The sequence below is a fragment of the Staurois parvus genome, unplaced genomic scaffold (genome assembly GCF_062004578.1).
Source record: "Staurois parvus isolate SC_StPar_1 unplaced genomic scaffold, SC_StPar_1.0 ptg002260l, whole genome shotgun sequence".
NCBI classification, from domain to species: Eukaryota; Metazoa; Chordata; class Amphibia; order Anura; family Ranidae; genus Staurois; species Staurois parvus.
In genome coordinates, this window is record NW_028320056.1 from 214534 (window position 1) to 242088 (window position 27555).

Genomic DNA, 27555 nt, shown 5'->3' on the forward strand with positions numbered 1-27555 from the left:
AACACTGTACCCATATTAATTTTTTAGCATTTTTTTTGAGACAGATAAAGCTTTATTTTGATGGTATTTATTCACTGCTGGGATTTTTATTTTTTTTGCTATATAAATTAAAAAGTCCCAAAATTTTGAAAAAAGTTTTTTTCTTATACAATTTTGCAAATAAATAATATTTCATCATAAATCTTGGCCAAAATGTATTCCGTTATCTTTTTAGTAGAAAAAAACCCAAATTAGTGTATAACCAAAAATTATAATTTTTAAAAAAATGTTTTTTAGATTATTATTTATGGTTTTTTTTACATACTGTCACCCTAGCAGTACAGTGTCACCATGGTGACACTGTACTACTTGTGGGGGGTGATGAAGATTTTTTTTTTACACTGATTATTTTACACCCATAAAGGCTGTAAAAGCAATCATTTCTCATTCACTCTGGCTGCATTCTTGCAGCCATTGATAAATACTGTGTAAGCTGTGATTGGTCACAGGTTGTCACATGGTACAAGGCTGTTGTGAATAGCCTTGTACCACGTGACCTCTGTGATCATTCACAGATTTCACACGTAGTAAGCAATGATGTCAGAAGTGACATCTTGCTTACTACTCTGCATGTGATCACTGATTGGCCAATCAGTGATCACATGATTGGGACCTCACACAGAGGTCCCGTACGACGATCGGTGTTCCACTGTGTCTGGAGGACACAACGGGCACCGGATCGCATTGCTGCGCACTCCCAGGGAGCGTGCACAAGCAGGGGGCGGGGAGGCCATTTATAAACAACCACCCGCCCCTGCACTGCCTGTTCTGTCTCTCCAATCTAAGCATTGATAGTGTGATCTCTGTAACTTAGAATTGTGATGAGATAGCTATAACTTCAACCTCAGCTGGATACCACAGTCAGTGACTCAATCGATAAGACATCTTGTAGATCTTGTGAAGTTTATTCCATAAACTGAGAGAATCTTACAACAATGAACATTCGATAGGTCAAAAGATCATAATGTTTCCTGCTTCATGGCGTGAGGCTAGAGCTGCAATGCATTCCTGGGAAAGGGGGAGGGCTATCTATACAACATTAACTAAACCAAAGGAAAGGAAGGAGCAGAGAAAAAATATAGAAAACACTTAAAGGCATAAGACAGTCATGTGAAACATGACACTGCCACCATCTGGCTGTTTATATACAACGGCCGGATGGGAGATGGTTAAGAATCTAGATCAGATCTCTGAGGAGTTGTCTGATTGTAAAGGGATAAAATCAACTTTAGAAATGAGAATGTGAAAAGCTGAGCATTGCGAATACCCATCTCCAGCATGAGGTAGATGTCCAAACCCGCGCATATCAGCAATTGGTACCGGAGACACAGGAGCTAAAAAACAGCAGTACAAGGGTTAAACCTTCTACTTGGCAGACTACAAATGTCATTGAACCCTTTAGCAGCTCACACCCAGACCATTCTATGAGGCCTAAAATTGTAATCCCATTAAAATCAGAGGCTTCAGAATCTGAGAGTAACTACAGTGACCCCCCAGATGAGGATGAAATGCCTTCCAGTAGGGAACATTATCTTCCTAAATTAAGACCCATCTCACTTCATAAACACCCCAAAAGTGAGAGAAAATCCCAGAGGCCTGTGTATGATACCACCAAAGTGATACCATTCCTAACAGAAACTGTGGGCCTCTTTACTAAGAAAGGATCTCCTTCTATAATTGATCACACAGAAACCTACGAGGAGGCGATGATGACCCGAAGCTTGAATTCTGACAAACAGAAAACTGAATTTGTCCCATGGGTGTCTCAGCCAAAGCTCAGGAATTTCTTTACTTGCCTCAGAGACACGGGTGTAATAAGATGGTCTGAAGTGGTATCAGAAATAAAAGCAGAATTTGGTCCCTACCGCTCAGCTACTGCTGATAAAAGAGACATTTTGACTTTAAAATGTCGGCCAAATCAAAGTCCCCGAGAGTTTTTGTCAGTTCTCAAGAATGCCTACAGCCTGGCTGAAAAAGATCCTGATTATGACAGCCCTGAATGTGTCCAATTGTTTTATGATGCTTTCCCAAATAAAAAAGAAATGATTTTGGCCCGGGATTACAATCCCAGAAAAACTCTGGATTGGCTACTGACAGAGAGGACCGCCCTCTACGCTGGATTACAGCATGGGGAAGAGTCTCAGGGCAGGAGATTTACAAAGCCCACAGAAAACATAGCTGAGACTCAGATTAAAAAGGATCCCAGAAAGTTTGAATCCCCAAAAAGGAGTTATGCTGAAGTTGTTGAAGCTCCAGACCTCTCAGTCAGAAGAAGTCTAAACCCAATCTGGATTTCAAGAAGGTCCCCATCACTGACAACTCAGACAAAAAGCATCAATTTACTAAGAGACAGGAGAAATCAGGGAGGTTATTACCGGAATTACAGGTCCAACCAGAAAAAGGTCCAATCTGGTTCTGAAACAGAACGCTCTGTCAGATCCCAGACATCCAATTCCAAAACTCCAAACCCAAAAGTCCATTGGAAAAGTAGAAGTAATCTATATGAAGCCTGGAGCAGATGCAGGTCAGTTCAGTGTATTAGCAGAACAAATGGGGAAATAACCAATTTCTTCACTGCTAACACTAAGAATCCTTTTTTCGGGAATCCCAATCCTGCAGAAAATCGTCCTCAGTAGGAAGCAGGAATGAACAGGTTAAAGCATCAAACAATGATAATGCCTGTAATGTCCCGATAAACAAGAGAGCACAAATGAAGCCAAGTGTCTGTATGTCTGAGAAGGATTGAACCTGTCCTATGCCAAAAGGTAAGGGGGGGGGCAGAATGTTTGTGTTTCTGTATTACAGCCCACAGAATCCTCCACAATGAAAACCTGACAAGCCGTCCAAGGAGCTTCCATGTGAAGAAGAAGGGGGGGTCAGCGGATGAGACAAAGCATAAAGACACCTTCACTTCTCACCCAAGGTACCTCTGCCCATTACAGGACATTGACAAAAGGTATTCCATTGAAGTGGAATGACATCATCATTTACCAAAGATCATGGCTTTATTAGACACGGGGAGCCAAGCAACTATTAGAACTCAGAAAGATTTCCAACAAATCCAAGACTTCTCTTCAGGGAAATATAAAGGTGAAAAGTTTCCCAGCAAAACCTGTGAGTGTATCCGGTACAGCCATGAAGGTATCAGGTACGGCTTGGCTACATTTCATAGTGGGGAATAGAAGAATCTGCCATCCCACACTGCTAGTTGGTTTGCCCTATGACCCCTAATTATTTCTATAGATCTCCTTCAGAGATGAAACCCTGTCATTGATTTTATCAGTGAGGTTATATGGTCACAGGTCAATGTGCCAATTAATTATGAGCACTCCCAATCCTATCACAATCCGTGTAACTGCCACGTGATGGAGGAAAGACCGGACTCTATTGAGGTCCATTTCAGGAACAGCCAAATTCCAGATGTTTCCTTCTTACAGGCAACACCTACCTCCACCTTATGTGGACAGGAGGAGAACACCAGATGTGTGTCCCCTGAAAGAGTCAGAGATGTCTGCCTGGAAGGGGACGTTCTATTCACCTCCATAGAGAAGATACTGACTCTACTGGGTTCAGTAATCATACACAATTCCTAGCAAGGATTGGAAAGGTGAATGAGGATGTGTTCTTTCCCTTCAAAGTCAATGACCTGGGAAGAACTAAAAAGGCTAAACTGGCTTTACGCCGGGAAATAGTTACATTAGTAGAGATCTACTAAAACAAATGTCTAATCCTAAAGTAGTCAGGTATCCCAACCCTCAGGATAACTGGATCCATGATCTGGATAATGACTCCAAAAGTCAGAATATTATTGCCAAATGCATGTTATCCATTTCAGTTGGGGGTAAAACGGCCAATCATTTATTCCTGGTAATCACTGAGCCCCGGTATCAGATTTACATTGGCAACGATCTAGTGCATTGCTTTGCCATACACACGGATCTGGTGAATTCCACATTGTGGACCAGATTAAAGGGGATCTATGTAAATTTATAGATGAACATGAAGCCCTTAAATCATCCCAGATAGTGCCATATGCAGGAAACATATTAGTACCACATGATGTACCTATACAGGTACAGAAAGGACAAAAAGAATCCTGATGCATTTATATGTCTCTCAAATAACATGCAACAATCGGGAATTTTGGTAAATCCTACACCAATGGTGAATATCCAGCCACTGAAAACCCAAATAATTATTAATAATGGAGCCCCAAATGAAATCTCTGCCAAAAAACACTATAATTGGTTTGGCTTTAGATTCCTATTCTTGCATCTTTGGGGTTCATAATACAAGTATTGGCCTTATTCCTGTACAATACCTTACCGAGGAACAGATATCTGAGCAAACATTTCATTCTTCTCCTGAAGGATTGTTCACCATTCGCTCAATGTCTGCTTTCCATGCTGAGATAGGTACTTGTAAGGTGGAGGAATCCTCTCTTATATTTAATCCTCCTCTTAATGAACAAAGGAATATCATGACCTCACTGACAGGCTTGAGGAAGACGATGAAAATGTAAATATCCTTCACTGATGGATGATCTAATGACCCAGAGCACCAACGGCTAAATGAAGTCCTTATGGGATTCCAGGATATGTTTGTAAAGATTCGTATGACTGGTGTTACAGACATTCACATAGCCGGGATCCAGACTGATCCTGATGTACCTCCCGTCTATATCAAGCAATATGGACTTCCTCTAGCGTGTTACGATTCGTTATCAGAAATCATAAGGAACCTTACAGAGAGGTATGATAAGACCGGTGCACAGTTCCTATAATAATCCTGTCTTAGGGATCCTTAAACCAAATGGTCAATGGTGTCTGTGTGCCGACTTCACACAGCTCAACAAATGTGTATATATGTCCGGCTGACCCCTCCCATATATTGACCAATGCTTGGTACAGATGCAGGGAGCCAAGATCTTTACTGCGCTGGATTGTGCCCAAGGTTATTGGACAGTCAGGATAAGTCCTGGAGACCAATGCAGACTGGCCTTCACCTTGGATAAAGAACAATATCCCTGGACCCGTATGCCGTTAGGTTACATAAACTCAGGCCATGAATTTGCTGGTTTTTACATAAGGCCATGCCTGATGCTGCACAGAGAGGAAATGTAACATATGTGGATGATATTTTATTGAAAAGTACTTCTTTTGAAAAGCATATCCTAAAAATTATACATGTTAAATCAGCTGAGAGAGGCAGGTGTTACAATCTCATCACAGAAAGCCCAATGGTGCCGTACCAAAGTCACCTTCCTTGGACATGAAGTGACCTCTGAAGGCCTAAATCCACAAAAGAAGAAAGTGGAGGCCGTGATGAAGTGTAAAACACCTCCCAACATCAGTGACGTGAGATCATTTGTGGGTGTGATGAATTACTCACGTACATTTATTGATGACTAGGCAGAAATCAGGAAACCTTTATTGACATTACTAAAGAAGAATATACCATGGACATGGGGGGGGCTCAGGAGCGAGCCATGAATGAGCTGACAAGGAAACTCACCCAAGCCCCGTGCCTGGCTTATCCAGAAGGAGGAAAACCCTTCTATCTGGAAACTGGATTCACAAACCTCAGTATCAATGCTGTACTGGATCAAATACAAGACAATCTGAACAAATCATTGCCTATGCCAGTTGTCAAGAGAACCAGAGAGCACACAGAGACAGATTGCATGGAACCCAACGTGCTTTTATTGGGGAGGTTTTTGGGGCACAGACAACAGTTCCTTTAGTCCATAGGTCCACACCAGACACAGCAACACAGTACAGTTCTCTGGAAGGCAATATGGAACAACAGGGGTATTGTAATCCACAGGGTTAGTCCACACAGGAGGCTCCAGGCAGGGATGGGTAAAGTCCAGGTAAGTTCACGGAGAACGAGGGGTTAAGTCCAGGTAGGTGATAGATCCAGGCAGGTTCACGGGGACAGCAGAAGATTCCTCCACAGTGCAGGGATTCCAGGCAGCACAGACAGTCCGGGAGATGAGGAGGAGGACGGGGGATGAGAGGAGCTGGCCCTCAGCCAGCCTTCCCTCACACACGCAGCCAGGAGAACACAATGGGGGTTTTCCTGCTCACCCTTAAGAATAGAGCTGGTAACCGGATACTTCCTATCGGGTTACCATGGCGACGGGCCCTGTCTCTCAGGTCTCCAGACCTGCCCAGGAATTCCTGCATGAGGGGGAAGGGAGGAGATGGCCTGTTTGTGGATTCCTCCAGCAGGAGGCCAGGCTGCAAGCCAGGGGGGTGAGGGGCTGCTGAGGTCTGCCTGTGTCAGGGACAAAGAGGACTAGAAGTCCCAGCATGGATGGGACAGAAGGGTGGCAGCCAGCAAACCTGGAGGATGGGGAAGGAAGGACCAGCTCCGTGACACCCCTCCCCCCTCCATTCTACAAGTGCCTCCAGGGGAACCTCAACAGGTTCCCGTAGAGGCACTTGTGGACTGCATTTACTGGGGGTCTTGCTGACGGGACAGCCCATCTGCATTGTGGTGCTGGCTTCCCCGTCGGTATTGGATGGTGAAATTGTAGGGTTGTAAGGCCAGGCTCCATCGTAAGAGGCGGCCATTATCCCCGGAGACCCGATTCAGCCAGGTGAGGGGGTTATGGTCCATGAGGATGGTGAACTCCCGGCCATACAAATAGGGTTGAAGTTTCTTCAATGCCCACACTATGGCCAGGCACTCCTTCTCTATGGTGGCATAGGCCACCTCCCGGTCTAATAGTTTCCTGCTAAGGAAGGCCACAGGGTGCTCCTCCCCCTCCTCTTTTACCTGGCTGAGGACGGCCCCCAGCCCATAAGTGGAGGCATCTGTCTGCACGATGAACCTTCGCTGGTAGTTGGTGTCACGACCCCCGGCCGCCGCCACCAACAGGCGACAATCGCACAGCCGCGACTAACAGTAATACGTCACGCCCACGGCGTCAGACCCCAGACCTTCTCACCAAACTCGTGACCGAAGGGCCGGCCGATCCAAAAACCGTGGGGTGACGCGCATAACAAGGCCCCACCCAGCTGCACCCTACACAGCGATTGCCCAGCTAATGGACTACAATCGGTGCCTGCAGCCTAAATGTGCTTGTTACTGGGTCGGGTTAGTTACGCAACTAACCCTCTACTGCCACCACCACTTTTGTCGGAGACGGGGAAACTCCTGTTATCAAATATACACTATAATGATTGAAATATTGATGTATATAGCACGGCCCGCAGACCTGCTATACAGAGATATACAAACAGTAGCGTCTCTTCAAAGGCAGGGATTCGTGAATTGCAAGTAAGCGCTTAGAAACAGTTTAACACTTCAGAAAGAAAGATTTATTTCTAACGGTCAAACAGATGCAAAATAAATAGTTACAAAGATGTCACAAAAATATATATATATGTATATAAAGACACAGCAAACATAGAATAGCGAGGAAATTACAGGGTAAGTTACTTGCCTTGCCTGGTTTTAGCAAATTCAAGATGCAGAGCAGAAAGGTTCTTTGATCTCCCCTTGTTACGATGTTGCTGGGAGATCCCTGTGTCTCTGTGAGTCTAACTCACTTACTCTCTTAAAGGTCCCTCAGGGGAAGGGAGGGGGGCTCTGACTACACGTTTTGGGAGTAGTCATTGGGGAACTCTAACTACAACTCATCCCCCATGATATGAAACATACAGTTCACCTGAGGAATGTGCAGTTTTCTTATCTTGATAAAGATGGGGGAGGAAATACACTTTACAACCTTTATGACTGCTGGACTGCTGGATACAGGATGTCTTAACCTGGTTGACCCCCCACACCATCTGCCAGAAGATAACGTTTGACTCACAGGAATGCAGGGTGGATGTGAGGAGTGATTTGAAAAATGCCTCAGATAAACAGATAGAACACTGAAAAGGGAGTTGAAGGGGGACTCCGCTCCAACAAGGATGAGCATTAGAGATGAGCAAATCGAAGTAGGCGAAGTGGAATTCGTTTCGAATATTGGAAAAATTTCGATTCGCGCCGAATCCGAAAATTAGCATACTTCGGATGCGCGAATCGAAATTTTTCCTAAAATGGCGGCGACATGTGCGGCGACGGAGCGGGGATGTCTGGGAAGGCGCGCTGACCCATAATGCATTCATTAATGACATGTGATCGCATTAGCCAATCAGCAGCCAGCCAGCCAGCACTGTGTAATGGTCGAGCTATAAATGGCGGCCATTTTAGAATTCTCCATTTGCCTCCAGTCATTCAAGAGAGGCAGACCGCTCTGTATTAGGGACAGAGTTAGGGCCACAGAAACGTTACTTAGGGACAGAGAAACGTTACTTAGGGCCACAGAAACGTTACTTAGGGACAGAGAAACGTTACTCAGGGACACAGAAACGTTACTTAGGGACAGAGAAACGTTACTTAGGGCCACAGAAACGTTACTTAGGGACAGAGAATCGTTACTTAGGGCCACAGAAACGTTACTTAGGGCCACAGAATCGTTACTTAGGGCCACAGAAACGTTACTTAGGGACACAGAAACGTTACTTAGGGCCACAGAATCGTTACTCAGGGACACAGAATTGTTACTGAGAGCAACAGAACCGTTACTTAGGGCCACAGAAACGTTACTTAGGGCCACAGAATTGTTACTCAGGGACAGACACAGAATTGTTACTGAGGGACACAGAATTGTTACTGAGGGCCACAGAACCGTTACTTAGGGCCACAGAAACGTTACTCAGGGACACAGAATTGTTACTGAGGGCCACAGAACCGTTACTTAGGGCCACAGAAACGTTACTTAGGGACACAGAATTGTTACTCAGGGACAGACACAGAATTGTTACTGAGGGACACAGAATTGTTACTGAGGGCCACAGAACCGTTACTTAGGGCCACAGAATTGTTACTCAGGGACACAGAATTGTTACTGAGGGCCACAGAACCTTTACTTAGGGCCACAGAAACGTTACTTAGGGACACAGAATTGTTACTCAGGGACAGACACAGAATTGTTACTGAGGGACACAGAATTGTTACTGAGGGCCACAGAAACGTTACTGAGGGCCACAGAAACGTTACTTAGGGCCACAGAAACGTTACTTAGGGCCACAGAAACGTTACTAAGGGCCACAGAATCGTTACTTAGGGACACAGAATTGTTACTCAGGGACACAGAATTGTTACTGAGGGCCACAGAACCGTTACTTAGGGCCACAGAAACGTTACTCAGGGACACAGAATTGTTACTGAGGGCCACAGAACCGTTACTTAGGGCCACAGAAACGTTACTTAGGGACACAGAATTGTTACTCAGGGACAGACACAGAATTGTTACTGAGGGACACAGAATTGTTACTGAGGGCCACAGAACCGTTACTTAGGGCCACAGAATTGTTACTCAGGGACACAGAATTGTTACTGAGGGCCACAGAACCTTTACTTAGGGCCACAGAAACGTTACTTAGGGACACAGAATTGTTACTCAGGGACAGACACAGAATTGTTACTGAGGGACACAGAATTGTTACTGAGGGCCACAGAAACGTTACTGAGGGCCACAGAAACGTTACTTAGGGCCACAGAAACGTTACTTAGGGCCACAGAAACGTTACTAAGGGCCACAGAATCGTTACTTAGGGACACAGAATTGTTACTCAGGGACACAGAATTGTTACTGAGGGCCACAGAACCGTTACTTAGGGCCACAGAAACGTTACTCAGGGACACAGAATTGTTACTGAGGGCCACAGAACCGTTACTTAGGGCCACAGAAACGTTACTTAGGGCCACAGAATTGTTACTCAGGGACAGACACAGAATTGTTACTGAGGGACACAGAATTGTTACTGAGGGCCACAGAACCATTACTTAGGGCCACAGAAATGTTACTCAGGGACACAGAATTGTTACTGAGGGCCACAGAACCGTTACTTAGGGCCACAGAAACGTTACTTAGGGACACAGAATTGTTACTCAGGGACAGACACAGAATTGTTACTGAGGGACATAGAATTGTTACTGAGGGACACAGAACCGTTACTTAGGGCCACAGAAACGTTACTCAGGGACACAGAATTGTTACTGAGGGCCACAGAACCATTACTTAGGGCCACAGAATTGTTACTCAGGGACACAGAATTGTTACTGAGGGCCACAGAACCGTTACTTAGGGCCACAGAAACGTTACTCAGGGACACAGAATTGTTACTGAGGGCCACAGAACCGTTACTTAGGGCCACAGAAACGTTACTTAGGGCCACAGAATTGTTACTCAGGGACAGACACAGAATTGTTACTGAGGGACACAGAATTGTTACTGAGGGCCACAGAATTGTTACTCAGGGACACAGAATTGTTACTGAGGGCCACAGAACCGTTACTTAGGGCCACAGAAATGTTACTCAGGGGCACAGAATTGTTACTGAGGGCCACAGAACCGTTACTTAGGGCCACAGAAACGTTACTTAGGGCCACAGAATTGTTACTCAGGGACAGACACAGAATTGTTACTGAGGGACACAGAATTGTTACTGAGGGCCACAGAACCGTTACTTAGGGCCACAGAAACGTTACTCAGGGACACAGAATTGTTACTGAGGGCCACAGAACCGTTACTTAGGGCCACAGAAACGTTACTTAGGGCCACAGAATTGTTACTCAGGGACAGACACAGAATTGTTACTGAGGGACACAGAATTGTTACTGAGGGACACAGAATTGTTACTCAGGGACACAGAATTGTTACTGAGGGCCACAGAACCGTTACTTAGGGCCACAGAAACGTTACTCAGGGACACAGAATTGTTACTGAGGGCCACAGAACCGTTACTTAGGGCCACAGAAACGTTACTTAGGGCCACAGAATTGTTACTCAGGGACAGACACAGAATTGTTACTGAGGGCCACAGAACCGTTACTTAGGGCCACAGAAACATTACTCAGGGACACAGAATTGTTACTGAGGGCCACAGAACCGTTACTTAGGGCCACAGAACCGTTACTTAGGGCCACAGAAACGTTACTTAGGGACACAGAATTGTTACTCAGGGACAGACACAGAATTGTTACTGAGGGACACAGAATTGTTACTGAGGGCCACAGAACCGTTACTTAGGGCCACAGAAACGTTACTCAGGGACACAGAATTGTTACTGAGGGCCACAGAAACGTTACTTAGGGCCACAGAATTGTTACTCAGGGACAGACACAGAATTGTTACTGAGGGACACAGAATTGTTACTGAGGGCCACAGAACCGTTACTTAGGGCCACAGAATTGTTACTCAGGGACACAGAATTGTTACTGAGGGCCACAGAACCGTTACTTAGGGCCACAGAATTGTTACTCAGGGACACAGAATTGTTACTGAGGGCCACAGAACCGTTACTTAGGGCCACAGAAACGTTACTCAGGGACACAGAATTGTTACTGAGGGCCACAGAACCGTTACTTAGGGCCACAGAAACGTTACTTAGGGCCACAGAATTGTTACTCAGGGACAGACACAGAATTGTTACTCAGGGACATAGAATTGTTACTGAGGGCCACAGAACCGTTACTTAGGGCCACAGAATTGTTACTCAGGGACACAGAATTGTTACTGAGGGCCACAGAACCGTTACTTAGGGCCACAGAAACGTTACTCAGGGACACAGAATTGTTACTGAGGGCCACAGAACCGTTACTTAGGGCCACAGAAACGTTACTTAGGGCCACAGAATTGTTACTCAGGGACAGACACATAATTGTTACTGAGGGACACAGAATTGTTACTGAGGGCCACAGAACCGTTACTTAGGGCCACAGAAACGTTACTCAGGGACACAGAATTGTTACTGAGGGCCACAGAACCGTTACTTAGGGCCACAGAAACGTTACTCAGGGACACAGAATTGTTACTGAGGGCCACAGAAACGTTACTTAGGGCCACAGAATTGTTACTCAGGGACAGACACAGAATTGTTACTGAGGGACACAGAATTGTTACTGAGGGCCACAGAACCGTTACTTAGGGCCACAGAATTGTTACTCAGGGACACAGAATTGTTACTGAGGGCCACAGAACCGTTACTTAGGGCCACAGAATTGTTACTCAGGGACACAGAATTGTTACTGAGGGCCACAGAACCGTTACTTAGGGCCACAGAAACGTTACTCAGGGACACAGAATTGTTACTGAGGGCCACAGAACCGTTACTTAGGGACACAGAAACGTTACTTAGGGCCACAGAATTGTTACTCAGGGACAGACACAGAATTGTTACTGAGGGACATAGAATTGTTACTGAGGGCCACAGAACCGTTACTTAGGGCCACAGAATTGTTACTCAGGGACACAGAATTGTTACTGAGGGCCACAGAACCGTTACTTAGGGCCACAGAAACGTTACTCAGGGACACAGAATTGTTACTGAGGGCCACAGAATTGTTACTGAGGGCCACAGAACCGTTACTTAGGGCCACAGAAACGTTACTCAGGGACACAGAATTGTTACTGAGGGCCACAGAACCGTTACTTAGGGCCACAGAAACGTTACTTAGGGCCACAGAATTGTTACTCAGGGACAGACACAGAATTGTTACTGAGGGACATAGAATTGTTACTGAGGGCCACAGAACCGTTACTTAGGGCCACAGAATTGTTACTCAGGGACACAGAATTGTTACTGAGGGCCACAGAACCGTTACTTAGGGCCACAGAAACGTTACTCAGGGACACAGAATTGTTACTGAGGGCCACAGAACCGTTACTTAGGGCCACAGAAACGTTACTTAGGGCCACAGAATTGTTACTCAGGGACAGACACATAATTGTTACTGAGGGACACAGAATTGTTACTGAGGGCCACAGAACCGTTACTTAGGGCCACAGAAACGTTACTCAGGGACACAGAATTGTTACTGAGGGCCACAGAACCGGTACTTAGGGCCACAGAAACGTTACTTAGGGCCACAGAATTGTTACTCAGGGACAGACACAGAATTGTTACTGAGGGACTCAGAATTGTTACTGAGGGCCACAGAACCGTTACTTAGGGCCACAGAAACGTTACTCAGGGACACAGAATTGTTACTGAGGGCCACAGAAACGTTACTTAGGGCCACAGAATTGTTACTCAGGGACAGACACAGAATTGTTACTGAGGGACACAGAATTGTTACTGAGGGCCACAGAACCGTTACTTAGGGCCACAGAATTGTTACTCAGGGACACAGAATTGTTACTGAGGGCCACAGAACTGTTACTTAGGGCCACAGAAACGTTACTTAGGGACACAGAATTGTTACTCAGGGACAGACACAGAATTGTTACTGAGGGACACAGAATTGTTACTGAGGGCCACAGAACTGTTACTTAGGGCCACAGAAACGTTACTCAGGGACACAGAATTGTTACTGAGGGCCACAGAACCGTTACTTAGGGCCACAGAAACGTTACTTAGGGACACAGAATTGTTACTCAGGGACAGACGCAGAATTGTTACTCAGGGACACATAATTGTTACTGAGGGCCACAGAACCGTTACTTAGGGCCACAGAATTGTTACTCAGGGACAGACACAGAATTGTTACTCAGGGACACAGAATTGTTACTGAGGGACACAGAACCGTTACTTAGGGCCACAGAAACGTTACTCAGGGACACAGAATTGTTACTGAGGGCCACAGAACCGTTACTTAGGGCCACAGAAACGTTACTCAGGGACACAGAATTGTTACTGAGGGCCACAGAACCGTTACTTAGGGCCACAGAAACGTTACTTAGGGACACAGAATTGTTACTCAGGGACAGACACAGAATTGTTACTCAGGGACACAGAATTGTTACTCAGGGACAGACACAGAATTGTTACTCAGGGACACAGAATTGTTACTCAGGGACAGGCACAGAATTGTTACTCAGGGACAGACACAGAATTGTTACTGAGGGACACAGAATTGTTACTGAGGGACACAAAATTGTTACTGAAGGACACAGAATTGTTACTGAGGGACACAGAATTGTTACTGAGGGACACACAATTGTTACTCAGGGCCACAGAATTGTTACTCAGGGACAGACACAGAATTGTTACTCAGGGACACAGAATTGTTACTCAGGGACACAGAATCGTTGAATTAAAGAGTATGTCAGACAACATGCAGAGGAGTGGCAGAGGAGGCAATGTTTTAGGAGCGAGCAGACGTGGCAGCAGAGGAAGGGGTCGAGGCAGCACTAGTCGCAGCCAGAGGCCAGTGCTCCCGGTGTCATCCAGCGGTCGTGTCTCCACCGACAACCCTGCCGTCATCGATTGGTTGGCTCGGTCGTCTTCCTCTTCCCAGGTCACCTCTGACACCTACAGCCAACGGTCGGTGGGTACGTCAGACACAACCGTTAGTTGGCATGGCCCGGGAGCAAGCCCACTGAAATCACGTGTCCTCTACCTGCCCCTGTCCTTTGGTGTTCCCTCACCAAGCGAAGTATCGCATGCTGTGGGCTCAGCCCCACTGTACAGTGAGGAAGAGCTAACAGAGGGCGGTCAGGAACGGGGGGAGACATCCGCCTTTTCAGCAGCCAGGCGAAGAAGTACTGGCGAGGAGAGTGGCTCGGTAGCCGGTCTAGAGACAGGTCTGTCTCCTGACCCAGACGCAGCCGAGGGGGCTAGTAGTGAGGCTGAGACCCTACTTGATGATGAGGAGGTTGATCGCACTTGGCAGCCTCGTCGTCATCAGGCAATTTCTTCCGCATCATCAGGAGAAGAGGGTGCCAGCTTGGCAGCGAGCGAAACAGTCGGTGGGTTGCCCAGGAGGCAGCAGGGTCGCAGCAGTGTCAGTGGAGGCAAACGGCCACGGAGTAGAGCACCAGCTCCACTGCAGCCTACCACCACGGCCAGTAGTGGTGCCGGTGTGCACGGAGGAAGTAGCAGTCAGCCAGTGAGGAGTAGCAGGGGCAAAGTTTCCTACTCGGCGGTGTGGCAATTTTTCGTCAAGCCGCCCGAGGAAGTAAACGTAGCCGTATGTCGACTATGTGGCCAGAAAGTCAAGCGTGGCCAGGGGGCCCATGTTGGGACTACAGCGTTGCGTCAGCATATGCAGCGTCGCCATTTGGTGGCCTGGGAAAACCGTGATAAAGATACGGCGGTTCTGCCTGCCCCAGCCCCCGCTCCATCACCCGCTCCGTTACTTGCTCCGTCACCCGACGTCAATCGCCCTCTATCAGCCAGTCAAGGCTCCAACACCTCTGCTGAGGGGAGTTGTCGCTCGTTGGCATCTTCCGCTCGTTCAGATGCTCCTTCTCCTGCTACTCCTCTTCACGGATTCCGTCAGCAGTCTTTTTTGGAATCCGTTTCCAAGAGACAACAGTTTGCGAGCACGCACCCGACGGTGCAAAAGCTGAACGTCCTCCTGTCCAAGTTGCTGGTGCTGCAGTCCCTCCCTTTCCAAGTGGTGGACTCAGCACCTTTCCGAGAAATGATGGCTTGTGCCGTGCCGCGGTGGAGAGTGCCAAGCCGTCATTTCTTCGCAAAAAGGCAGTGCCAGCCCTGCATTCACATGTAGAAGAGATGGTGGGCCAGTCTTTGAGCATGTCGGTCTCTGCCAAAGTGCACGGCAGCGCCGACGTGTGGAGCTGTAACTACGGCCAGGGACAGTACATGTCATTTACGGCACACTGGGTGAACGTGGTGCCGGCACAGCCGCACCAGCAACTTGGACAGGTCACGACGCTTTTGCCTCCACGTTTGCACGTCCTTGGTCCAGCAAAGATGTCCGCCTCTACCACCTCTTCTTCCGCCATGTCCTCAGCCGCCACCCCTGTGCCAAGTCCCATTACCCGACCGGCATATCACATGTGCAGGGCGCAACGGTGTCACGCTGTGCTGCACCTGGTATGCCTTGGCGAACGTAGTCACACAGGGGAGGAACTTCTGAGTGTAATGAACAGAGAAATCGACAGATGGCTGTCTCCGCGCAAACTGAAAATCGGAACCATGTTGACCGACAACGGAAAGAACATGGTGTCTGCTCTGCGTCAAGGAAGGTTGTGCCATGCGCCATGCATGGCTCACGTGTTCAATCTGGTTGTCAAGCGGTTCCTAAAATCCACCATCCCACTGCAAGACATCCTTAAAATGTCACGTAAACTTTGCATGCATTTCAGCCATTCCTACAGCGCAAAGCACACCCTCCTTGAGCTGCAGCGGCAGAACGGAATTCCACAGCATCGCCTGATCTGCGACGTTGCAACAAGGTGGAATTCAACCCTACACATGTTAGACCGCCTTTACGAGCAGCGAAAGGCCATCACCGATTTCCTGATGTTACAAGCGGATAAAGGTACTCCCCTGTGTAACTTCGATGTCAGCCATTGGCAGCTCATGCGTGACACCTGCCGCTTGCTCAGGCCCTTTGAGGAGGCCACGCTATTCGTGAGTCGGCAGGACTATGGGATGAACGACGTCATTCCTCTGTTGCACGTCCTGGAACAAATGCTGTTAACAATGGCTGGTCAGGGTGCGGTAGACGTGGCGCACAGATCTCAACGCCACATGACCCCTGTGGGGGCAGGACAGGAAGAAGAGGAGGAGGTAGAGGAGGACATTTGTGCTCAGGAATTATTGAGTGAAATGGGTGGTTTTTCCACTCAGCGGACAGGAGTGGAGGAGCAGGAGCATCTGGTAGAGGAGGAGGAGGAGGAGACAGAGGACCCAGACGCACCGTGGCAGTATGCTGTGGAGATGGAGGCAGGGAGTCTCTCGCATTCCTTGGCACAAATGGCCCATAGCATGCTGGGTTGCTTGCGTAGCGACAGCCGAATAATAACCATCAGACAGAGGGATGACTTTTGGCTGTCCACCTTGTTGGACCCTCGCTACCGTTCCAAAATGGTGGCCTTTTTCACACCTGCTGAGAGGGAGGCCAAAATTACGTACTATAAAAACCACCTATGTAGTCAGTTGGTCTCTGCCTTTCTGTGCCAACGTCCATCCTCAGACACTGTGGGCCCTGTGCGCTCGTGTTCCGCTGCCATGGCAGCAGGGGAGGGGTGGGGTGGTAGGAGCAGTGGCAGCTCCACCAGCAGCGGCTGCCTCAGTCTGCAGTCGATGATGAGTAGCTTTCTTCACCAGCGCAGTGAGGAAACTACTAACCAGCCGCAGCAGCAGCAGCAGCATCAGGTGGACCTGGAGCAGGAGCTCAAACAACAGGCTTGGGCCTACTTGGACAGCACCCTGCCAACCGAGGTAGACAATCCCCTTGACTACTGGGCAACGAAACTTGACCTTTGGCCCCAACTAGCTGAATTTGCCCTTGAAAGGCTGTCATGCCCGGCCAGTAGCGTGGCATCGGAGCGCGTGTTTAGTGCGGCAGGAGGTATTGTAACTCCGCGGAGGACACGACTGTCCACCCAAAGTGTGGAGAGACTCACGTTTGTGAAAATGAATCAGGCGTGGATTAGTCTGGATTTCAAACCACCAGTTCCTGACACAACTGACTAAATCCGCCATGAATCATGCCCCAAACATGTGCCACTTTCAGGTCTCCTCACACTGTTGCTGTGTTCCATTTTGTCATAGGGTGCTGGCAGATTACGGGCCTCCCATAGCTGCTACCAGGCCCCTAATCTGCCATGGGCCCCCGTACCGCCTCCTCACGCTACTGCCAGGTCCACAGTGTGTCATGCCATGTGCCACTTTCAGGTCTCCTCACACTGCTGGTGTGTTTCATTTTGTCATAGGGTGCTGGCAGATTACGGGCCTCCCATAGCTGCTGCCTGGCCCCTAATGTGCCATGGGCCCCTGTACCGCCTCTTCACGCTACTGCCAGGTCCATAGTGTGTCATGCCATGTGCCACTTTCAGGTCTCCTCACACTGCTGGTGTGTTTCATTTTGTCATAGGGTGCTGGCAGATTACGGGCCTCCCATAGCTGCTGCCTGGCCCCTAATGTGCCATGGGCCCCTGTACTGCCTCTTCACGCTACTGCCAGGTCCATAGTGTGTCATGCCATGTGCCACTTTCAGGTCTCCTCACACTGCTGGTGTGTTCCATTTTGTCATAGGGTGCTGGCAGATTACGGGCCTCACATTGCTGCGGCCAGGCCCCTAATCTGCCATGGGCCCCCGTACCGCCTCCTCACACTACTGCCAGGTCCACAGTGTGTCATGCCATGTACCACTTTCAGGTCTCCTCACACTGCTGGTGTGTTTCATTTTGTCATAGGGTGCTGGCAGATTACGGGCCTCCCATAGCTGCTGCCTGGCCCCTAATGTGCCATGGGCCCCTGTACCGCCTCTTCACGCTACTGCCAGGTCCATAGTGTGTCATGCCATGTGCCACTTTCAGGTCTCCTCACACTGCTGGTGTGTTTCATTTTGTCATAGGGTGCTGGCAGATTACGGGCCTCCCATAGCTGCTGCCTGGCCCCTAATGTGCCATGGGCCCCTGTACCGCCTCTTCACGCTACTGCCAGGTCCATAGTGTGTCATGCCATGTGCCACTTTCAGGTCTCCTCACACTGCTGGTGTGTTTCATTTTGTCATAGGGTGCTGGCAGATTACGGGCCTCACATTGCTGCGGCCAGGCCCCTAATCTGCCATGGGCCCCCGTACCGCCTCCTCACGCTGCTGCCAGGTCCACAGTGTCTCATGGGTCCCTGTACCGCCTCCCATTGCTGCTGTCTCCAACGCCACACTCTGCCATGTGCCACTATCAGGTCTCCTCACACTGCTGCTGGGTTCCATTTTGTCATAGGATGCTGGCAGATTACGGGCCTCACATTGCTGCGGCCAGGCCCCTAATCTGCCATGGGCCCCCGTACCGCCTCCTCACGCTGCTGCAAGGTCCACAGTGTGTCATGCCATGTGCCACTTTCAGGTCTCCTCACACTGCTGGTGTGTTTCATTTTGTCATAGGATGCTGGCAGATTACTGGCCTCACATTGCTGCGGCCAGGCCCCTAATCTGCCATGGGCCCCTGTACCGCCTCCTCACGCTGCTGCCAGGTCCACAGTGTCTCATGGGTCCCTGTACCGCCTCCCATTGCTGCTGTCTCCAACGCCACACTCTGCCATGTGCCACTATCAGGTCTCCTCACACTGCTGCTGGGTTCCATTTTGTCATAGGATGCTGTCAGATTACGTGCCTCACATTGCTGCGGCCAGGCCCCTAATCTGCCATGGGCCCCTGTACCGCCTCCTCACGCTGCTGCCAGGTCCACAGTGTCTCATGGGTCCCTGTACCGCCTCCCATTGCTGCTGTCTCCAACGCCACACTCTGCCATGTGCCACTATCAGGTCTCCTCACACTGCTGCTGGTTTCCATTTTGTCATAGGTTGCTGGCAGATTACTGGCCTCCCATAGGTGCTGCCAGGCCCCAAATCTGCCATGGGCCCCCGTACCGCATGGTCACGCTGCTGCTGGGTCCACAGTGTGTCATGGGTCCCTCTACCGCCTCCCATTGCTCCCACTCTGCCATGTGCCACTTTGAGGTCTCCTCACACTCCTGCTGGTTTCCATTTTGTCATAGGTTGCTGGCAGATTACAGGCCTCCCATAGGTGCTGCCAGGCCCCAAATCTGCCATGGGCCCCCGTACCGCATGGTCACGCTGCTGCTGGGTCCACAGTGTGTCATGGGTCCCTCTACCGCCTCCCATTGCTCCCACTCTGCCATGTGCCACTTTGAGGTCTCCTCACACTCCTGCTGGTTTCCATTTTGTCATAGGTTGCTGGCAGATTACAGGCCTCCCATAGGTGCTGCCAGGCCCCAAATCTGCCATGGGCCCCCGTACCGCCTCGTCACGCTGCTGCTGGGTCCACAGTGTGTCATGGGTCCCTGTACCGCCTCCCATTGCTCCCACTCTGCCATGTGCCACTTTGAGGTCTCCTCACACTCCTGCTGGTTTCCATTTTGTCATAGGTTGCTGGCAGATTACAGGCCTCCCATAGGTGCTGCCAGGCCCCAAATCTGCCATGGGCCCCCGTACCGCCTCGTCACGCTGCTGCTGGGTCCACAGTGTGTCATGGGTCCCTGTACCGCCTCCCATTGCTCCCACTCTGCCATGTGCCACTTTGAGGTCTCCTCACACTCCTGCTGGTTTCCATTTTGTCATAGGTTGCTGGCAGATTACAGGCCTCCCATAGGTGCTGCCAGGCCCCAAATCTGCCATGGGCCCCCGTACCGTCTCGTCACGCTGCTGCTGGGTCCACAGTGTGTCATGGGTCCCTGTACCGCCTCCCATTGCTCCCACTCTGCCATGTGCCACTTTGAGGTCTCCTCACACTCCTGCTGGTTTCCATTTTGTCATAGGTTGCTGGCAGATTACAGGCCTCCCATAGGTGCTGCCAGGCCCCAAATCTGCCATGGGCCCCCGTACCGCATGGTCACGCTGCTGCTGGGTCCACAGTGTGTCATGGGTCCCTGTACCGCCTCCCATTGCTCCCACTCTGCCATGTGCCACTTTGAGGTCTCCTCACACTCCTGCTGGTTTCCATTTTGTCATAGGTTGCTGGCAGATTACAGGCCTCCCATAGGTGCTGCCAGGCCCCAAATCTGCCATGGGCCACCGTACCGCCTGGTCACGCTGCTGCTGGGTCCACAGTGTGTCATGGGTCCCTCTACCGCCTCCCATTGCTCCCACTCTGCCATGTGCCACTTTGAGGTCTCCTCACACTCCTGTTGTTTTCCATTTTGTCATAGGTTGCTGGCAGATTACAGGCCTCCCATAGGTGCTGCCAGGCCCCAAATCTGCCATGGGCCCCCGTACCGCATGGTCACGCTGCTGCTGGGTCCACAGTGTGTCATGGGTCCCTCTACCGCCTCCCATTGCTCCCACTCTGCCATGTGCCACTTTGAGGTCTCCTCACACTCCTGCTGGTTTCCATTTTGTCATAGGTTGCTGGCAGATTACAGGCCTCCCATAGGTGCTGCCAGGCCCCAAATCTGCCATGGGCCCCCGTACCGCATGGTCACGCTGCTGCTGGGTCCACAGTGTGTCATGGGTCCCTCTACCGCCTCCCGTTGCTCCCACTCTGCCATGTGCCACTTTGAGGTCTCCTCACACTCCTGCTGGTTTCCATTTTGTCATAGGGTGCTGTATGGCCTCCCATTGCTGCTGCCTCCTCCGCCACACTGTGGCTCCAAACACTGGTTTTGGCCCCGTGACTGGCCAAATGAGTGAAGTGTGCGGTGATTCTAAGATCGACGGCACTCATCTGCATGTCATACTGACTGACAGTATTATTTCTCTTCCCCAGCAGACTCCAAGGGCATTTAAATTAAAGGTACAGTGTTCTGCACTAATATAAAGTCTCTCTGAAGCCTAGAAACACCCTTTTTTAAGTTAAATTCACAGCGAATATATTCGACTCGAATCAAATTTTTTCCACGAATTCGCCAAATCAGTCGAATCGAATTTTTGAATACTTCGCTCATCTCTAATGAGCATGTTTGCCACACCTCCCCCTTAAGTGGTTGCCAAGGAGTGAGCTACAAGTTCTCTCCTGACGCAACCGACTTCTGCTGGCTCGACCTGCCGTGATAACCCATCCGCGTTGCCATGGGTGCTGCCCTTCTTATGCTGTATGGTGAAATCGTATTGCTGGAGAGTTAGGCTCCACCGGAGTAGTTTGCCATTCTCCCCAGCCACACGATTTAGCCAGCTCAGGGGATTGTGATCAGTGATCACGGTGAAGTGCCGCCCATACAGGTACATTTGTAGTTTCTGGAGCGCCCACACAATCGCCAGGCACTCTTTCTCGATCGTGGCGTATGCTACCTCCCTCGGGAGCAGCTTCCGGCTCAGGTAGAGGATGGGATGTTCCTCTCCTGAACCATCAACCTGGCTCAGGACGGCACCCAATCCATATGCAGAGGCATCCGTCTGCACTAGGAAACGACGGGTGAAGTCTTGAGCCAGCGCCTGCGCCTCCTTCAAGGCCTGGAAGGCCTTCTCACACTCGGGTGTCCACGACACCTCCTTGGGCAGTTTCTTCTTGGTCAGGTCAGTCAAGGGTTTCGCCAGGCTACTATAGTTACCTACAAACTTCCGATAGTAGCCAGCTGTCCCCAGGAATGACATGACCTGCTTCTTGGTTTGTGGGGTAGGCCAGGCCAGGATGGCCTCCACCTTCCCTGTTTCAGGCCTCAGGGTGCCTCCTCCTACCTGGTGTCCCAAATACTGGACATCTGTCATGCCTATCTGACACTTGCTGGGTTTGACTGTCAGATTGGCGGCTGTCAGTCTGTCCAGAACTTGTGACAGATGCCCCAGATGTTCTTCCCAGGTGGGACTGAACACGGCAATGTCGTCCAGGTAGGCTACTGCGCACTGTTCCAGCCCCTCCAACAGGTCGTTCATGACCCTCTGGAAGGTGGCTGGGGCATTCTTCATCCCAAAGGGCATGACCGTGAATTCGAACAAGCCGAATGGGGTGATGAAGGCCGGCTTTTCCCGGGCCTCGGGCGCTAGAGGAATTTGCCAGTACCCCCTGCTCAGATCCATGATCGTGAGATAGCGGGCCGCCGCCAGCCTATCCAACAATTCATCGATCCGGGGCATGGGGTAGGCGTCTGCAGCGGTGATGGCGTTCAGCTTCCGATAGTCCACACAGAACCTGGTCGTCTGGTCCTTCTTGGGGACCAGGACTACAGGGGACGCCCAGGCGCTGTGAGACTTCTGAATCACCCCCAACTGCAGCATTTCCTCCACCTCCCTTTTCATATCTGCCAGCACCTCTAACAAGACGCGATAGGCGGATTGTCTAATAGGAGGATGGGCCCCTGTGTCTACTTTGTGGGTAGCAAGATGGGTTCTCCCAGGCTTCCCAGTAAACCTACCCCCATGTACTGCCAGCACTCTCTCCAGCCCAGGTACCTGAGTGGGGGTAAGGAGCGGGTTGATCGGGAGGGCTGACTCCCCTTCCCTAGTGTCTGCGAGTAGGTCCAGGAGGGGGTCAGACTCCTCAGTCTCCTGTTGGCTGCAGACTGGCATGACGTAGGCCGTACGTTCGTGGTGAGCCTTGATCATATTAACATGGAAGGCCTTCTGCCGTCTGCTTCCTTCGCCTAACCTAACCAGATAGGTCACATTGTTTAGGCGCTGGGTGATAGGGTACGGGCCTTCCCAGGCAGCCTGCAGTTTGTTCTGCCGCAAGGGTAGCAGAACATACACCTGCTGCCCAACGTTGTATGTCCGCTCCCTGGCATTACGGTCATACCAGCGTTTCTGCCTGGTCTGGGCCTGGGCCATGTTTTCTCATACCAACCCCACCAGCATCTCCATTTTATCCCGGAACCTGAGCACGTAATCCACCACGAAGACCTCCGGGTCCGCAATCTTGCCCTCCCAGGTCTCCCGGATTAGGTCCAGAGGCCCTCTCACCCTCCGCCCGTACAGAAGTTCAAAGGGCGAAAACCCGGTGGACTCCTGAGGCACCTCTCTGTAAGCGAATAACAGATGAGGCAAATATCGTTCCCAGTCCTTCCCCTGAGATTCCACAAAGGTTCGCAACATTTGTTTTAAGGTGCCATTGAAACGTTCGCACAAGCCATTCGTTTGTGGATGGTAAGGACTGGCCATGATATGCGTCATCTGTATCTTCTGACAGAGAGCTTGCATTAGGTCGGACACAAACTGGGGCCCTTGATCACTAATAAGCTCGGCCGTAAACCCCACTCTGGTGAAGATTCCCAGCAGAGCATCCTCAACCTTGTCCACCCGGAGGGAGGAGAGAGCCACAGCTTCTGGATACCGGGGTGGCATAGTCGACCACTGTCAAGATATAACGTTTGCCTGAGCTGCTAAGGATGGCTAGAGGCCCCACAATGTCTACAGCCACCCTCTTAAAAGGCTCGTCAATCACAGGCAAAGGTTGTAATGGGGCCCTGTGCACCTCTCCTGCCTTGCCAACTCGCTGACAGGTACCACAGGACCAACAGTAATCCGCTATGTCCGCTAACATAGTGGGCCAAAAGAAATTATGGATCAATCGGGCTCGTGTCTTAGTTGTCCGGCCAGAGGAATCTCATGAGCCACCTTCAGCAGCTGCCCCCGACAGGGATGAGGCACGACAAGCTGTCGTCTACCAATGTCAGCCCCCCTTTCCTCAGTGGGCAGCCCCTCCCTATATAGTCGGCCTTGCTCCTAGTAGACCTTTTGTTTGGCATTCTCAGCAGGGGGGCCATTAGCCAGATTCCTGAGCTGCTCCAGGGTCTGGTCTGTCAGTAGGGCAGCCTCAAATGTGGAACTACAGGTCCCAGACAGCGGTCCTGTAGCAAACAATGACAGCTGCTGAGACTCACCGGAGGCAGAGTCCACTGGGTCAAAACAAGGGGAGGGGTCAGGGATGTCCTCCGGCTGTTCTGAGACCCGAGTCTGTGCCTCAGCTACCCTTGCCGCACTGCGAGTGACCACTAAGGTGAGGGATGCCTCATTAGTATCATCAGAACCATCAACATTACTGACCTTATTAATGACATTACTGACATTACTAATGATATTACCGACATTAACATCAACATTACAGGCATTTGCAACATCATTGTCCTCATAATTACCACCAGTTACTTGTCTACTGTCCATGTCACCTGAGTTTGTTTCCTCCCCCAACAAGGGGATTTCTTCTCCCTCTCCAGCTAATGGAGAATCTTGCCATCCCGCTCCCTTTCCAGCCCCCTCCCTCAGTCCATCCACAGGCTGCCCAGACATTATCCCAATATCTGCACACAGTACCTTGGTAGGTCCTGAGAGTTCCAGGGGGGCATCCGGAGAGTCCTTATCAGGGGCATAATAGGAAATAAGGGTGCCTAGATCGGCCCCCAATAAGACAGCTGTGGGAATTTCATCTGAGACTCCTACCTCCCTCATCCCCCTCCCGGCACCCCAGTCGATGAACACATATGCCCGGGGTATGCGGGAACGGGTTCCCCCCACTCCAGTGAGGGTCAGGAACTTCTCTGGGATGATGTCTGTCTCCTCTATCACCTCAGGTCGGACTAAGGTGACTTCAGCTCCAGTGTCACGGAAACCTGTTACGGTCCGGTTGCCGACGATGACCGGCTGTAGGTTGGTGCTGGGTCCCCGAGGTTTCCCACTGACCAGCAGCACGGAAGAAGAGTTGCGGTCTGGCTGGCCCGATGATGTCATCTTCTTCTGCTCAGGACACTGGGTCCTGAGATGTCCGGCTTTCCCACAGGTGAAACATTTGCGGGTGTCAGGCAGGAATGGCTTGGCTCCAAGCGCTGCAGGGTTGGGCGGAGGTGAGGCTTGTCTCACTGAAGTAGGAGAGGTTGCTAGGGACGATTTCCCCCCCTTTCCAGCTGTTTGGAGGAGCCTTGCGAGGGTCAGACACCCGCGTGTGGACGAAGGTATCTGCCAGATCTGCTGCAGCTGTAGTAGATGCTGGCTCCCTCTCCAAGACGAACTGTCTGACGTCTGCTGGACAAATGTGCAGGAGTTGATCTCGTATCTTGAGCTCTTCCAAAGATTCATAGGAATTAGCTTTCAGTCCCTTAGTCCACTGTTGGAATGTGGTACGTAAGCGACTTGCCACATCCGTGTAAGAGTCCCCAGGTCCCTTCTGCATGGACCTGAAACGCTTGCGGTACACTTCCAGGGTCATCTGGTACTTCCGGATAATGGCTTCTTTTAAAAGTTCATAGTCATCATCTTGCTCCTCTGGCAATTCAACAAACGCATCCAGGGCCTTGCCTCGTAGCCCTGGTGTCAGGTACCGAACCCATTGAGCTTGGGGCACATGGTACTGACGGCACATTTTTTCAAAGGACAGTAAGTAGGTGTCAATGTCGCTGTCCTTTTCCATCATTGGAAACTTAGCTGCGCCCACGGAAAGAGTGGCGTCCCTGTGATCTAGGGACCCGAGGTTCTGACCCGGTCACTGCTGGAGCCTTGCCATCTCCATGTCATGCCGATGATCAGCTTCCCTCTGCACCGCCTCTCTCTCAGCCGCTCTTTCAGCTTGGCGTTCCGCATTTTCTCTGTCAGCCGCTGCTTGGCGTTCCGCAGTTTCTCTGTCAGCCGCTGCTTGGCGTTCCGCAGTTTCTCTGTCAGCCTGGCGTTCCATGAACCGCAGGTATGCCTCCAGATCTGTCTCCATGAGGTGTTTCAAGGCCTCCTGCATCTGAGAAGAGTCTCTGCTGGTTCCAGGCACCACGGTGCTAGCACTCAGGCGGTGGTGTGACGCTAACCTTTGGTGATCCTCCAGTGTCAGTCTCTGTATACCCATCCTGTGAGGCCGTCTCTGAGCCACTGGCAATGTGGGTAATGGGAACCCCTCCATGTTCAAGTTCCCCCGAGTTCTGATTTGCTCGGATATCATACTCCACTAGATCACTAATCAAATCTTCACGGGTTTGCGACCGACGTCCAATCCTCGTGAGGCACATTCAACTTTCAAATCACCTTTGCTCATTTTCTCGTAATCTGCTTCACCAGGCATAATTGCAAGCAAAGATAGAAGAGAAAAGTAGGAAAAGAAAATAGCTGTTGCTATGTGTCTCTCTATACACACATATATATAAACTAAAATATGCACCGCTTGTTTCTAAGGACTGTTTCCACAAAGGTTACAATCCTTCAGTGTAGAGCCAATTTTTAACACTACACTGAAGCTCTTACTGCAATTATCCCACGTACGCTGCCACCAATATGTCACAACCCGTGGTCGCCGCCACCAACAGGCGACAATTGCACGACCGCGACTAACAGTAATACGTCACGCCCACGGCGTCAGACCCCAGACCTTCTCACCAAACTCGTGACCGAAGGACCGGCCGATATAAAACCGCAGTGTCATGCACGTAACAAGGCCACACTCAGCTGCACCCAGCACAGCAATTGCCCAGCTAATGGACTACAATCGGTGCCTGCAGCCTAAATGCGCTTGTTACTGGGTCGGGTTAATTACGCAACTAACCCTCTACTGCCACCACCACTTTTGTCGGAGATTGAATGCCGTTATCAAATATACACTATAATGATTGAAATATTGATCTATATAGCACAGCCCGCGGACCTACTATACAGAGATATACAAACAGTAGCGTCTCTTCAAAGGCAGGGATTAGTGAATTGCAAATAAGTGCTTAGAAACAGTTTAACACTTTCAGAAAGAAAGATTTATTACTAAAAGGGTCAAACAGGTGCAATACAATATTTACAGAGATGTCACAAAAATATATATATATGTATATAAAGACACAGCAAAGAGATTATTAGGAAGAAGATTACAGGGTCAAGTTACTTGCCCATATGCCTGGGTTTGCAGATCCAAGTTGTAGAGCAGGGTGATTTCTTGATCTCCTTTTGTTACGATGTTGCTGGGAGATCCCTGTGTGTGTCAAGCTCTAACTCACTTGTCTCTTTTTAAAAGTCCCTCTCAAAAGGGGGGCTCTGACTACATGTTTTGGGAGTGGTCAGTGGGAAACTCTGTATTAACTACAGCCTCATAATACATGACATGAAACATACGGTTGACCTGAGGAATGTGCAATTACTCTGGTCAGTTTGATAATGTGTGGACTTACGCCGTTTTGGGTCAATGCTT

General features: G+C 50.0%; 1 pseudogene; it reads right to left on the reverse strand.

Annotated features, from left to right (window-relative positions):
- Window positions 1–24134: 24134 nt before the first annotated feature.
- On the reverse strand, window positions 24135–25812 carry LOC149431443 (uncharacterized; annotated as a pseudogene).
- Between the last annotated feature and the right edge of the window lie 1743 nt (window positions 25813–27555).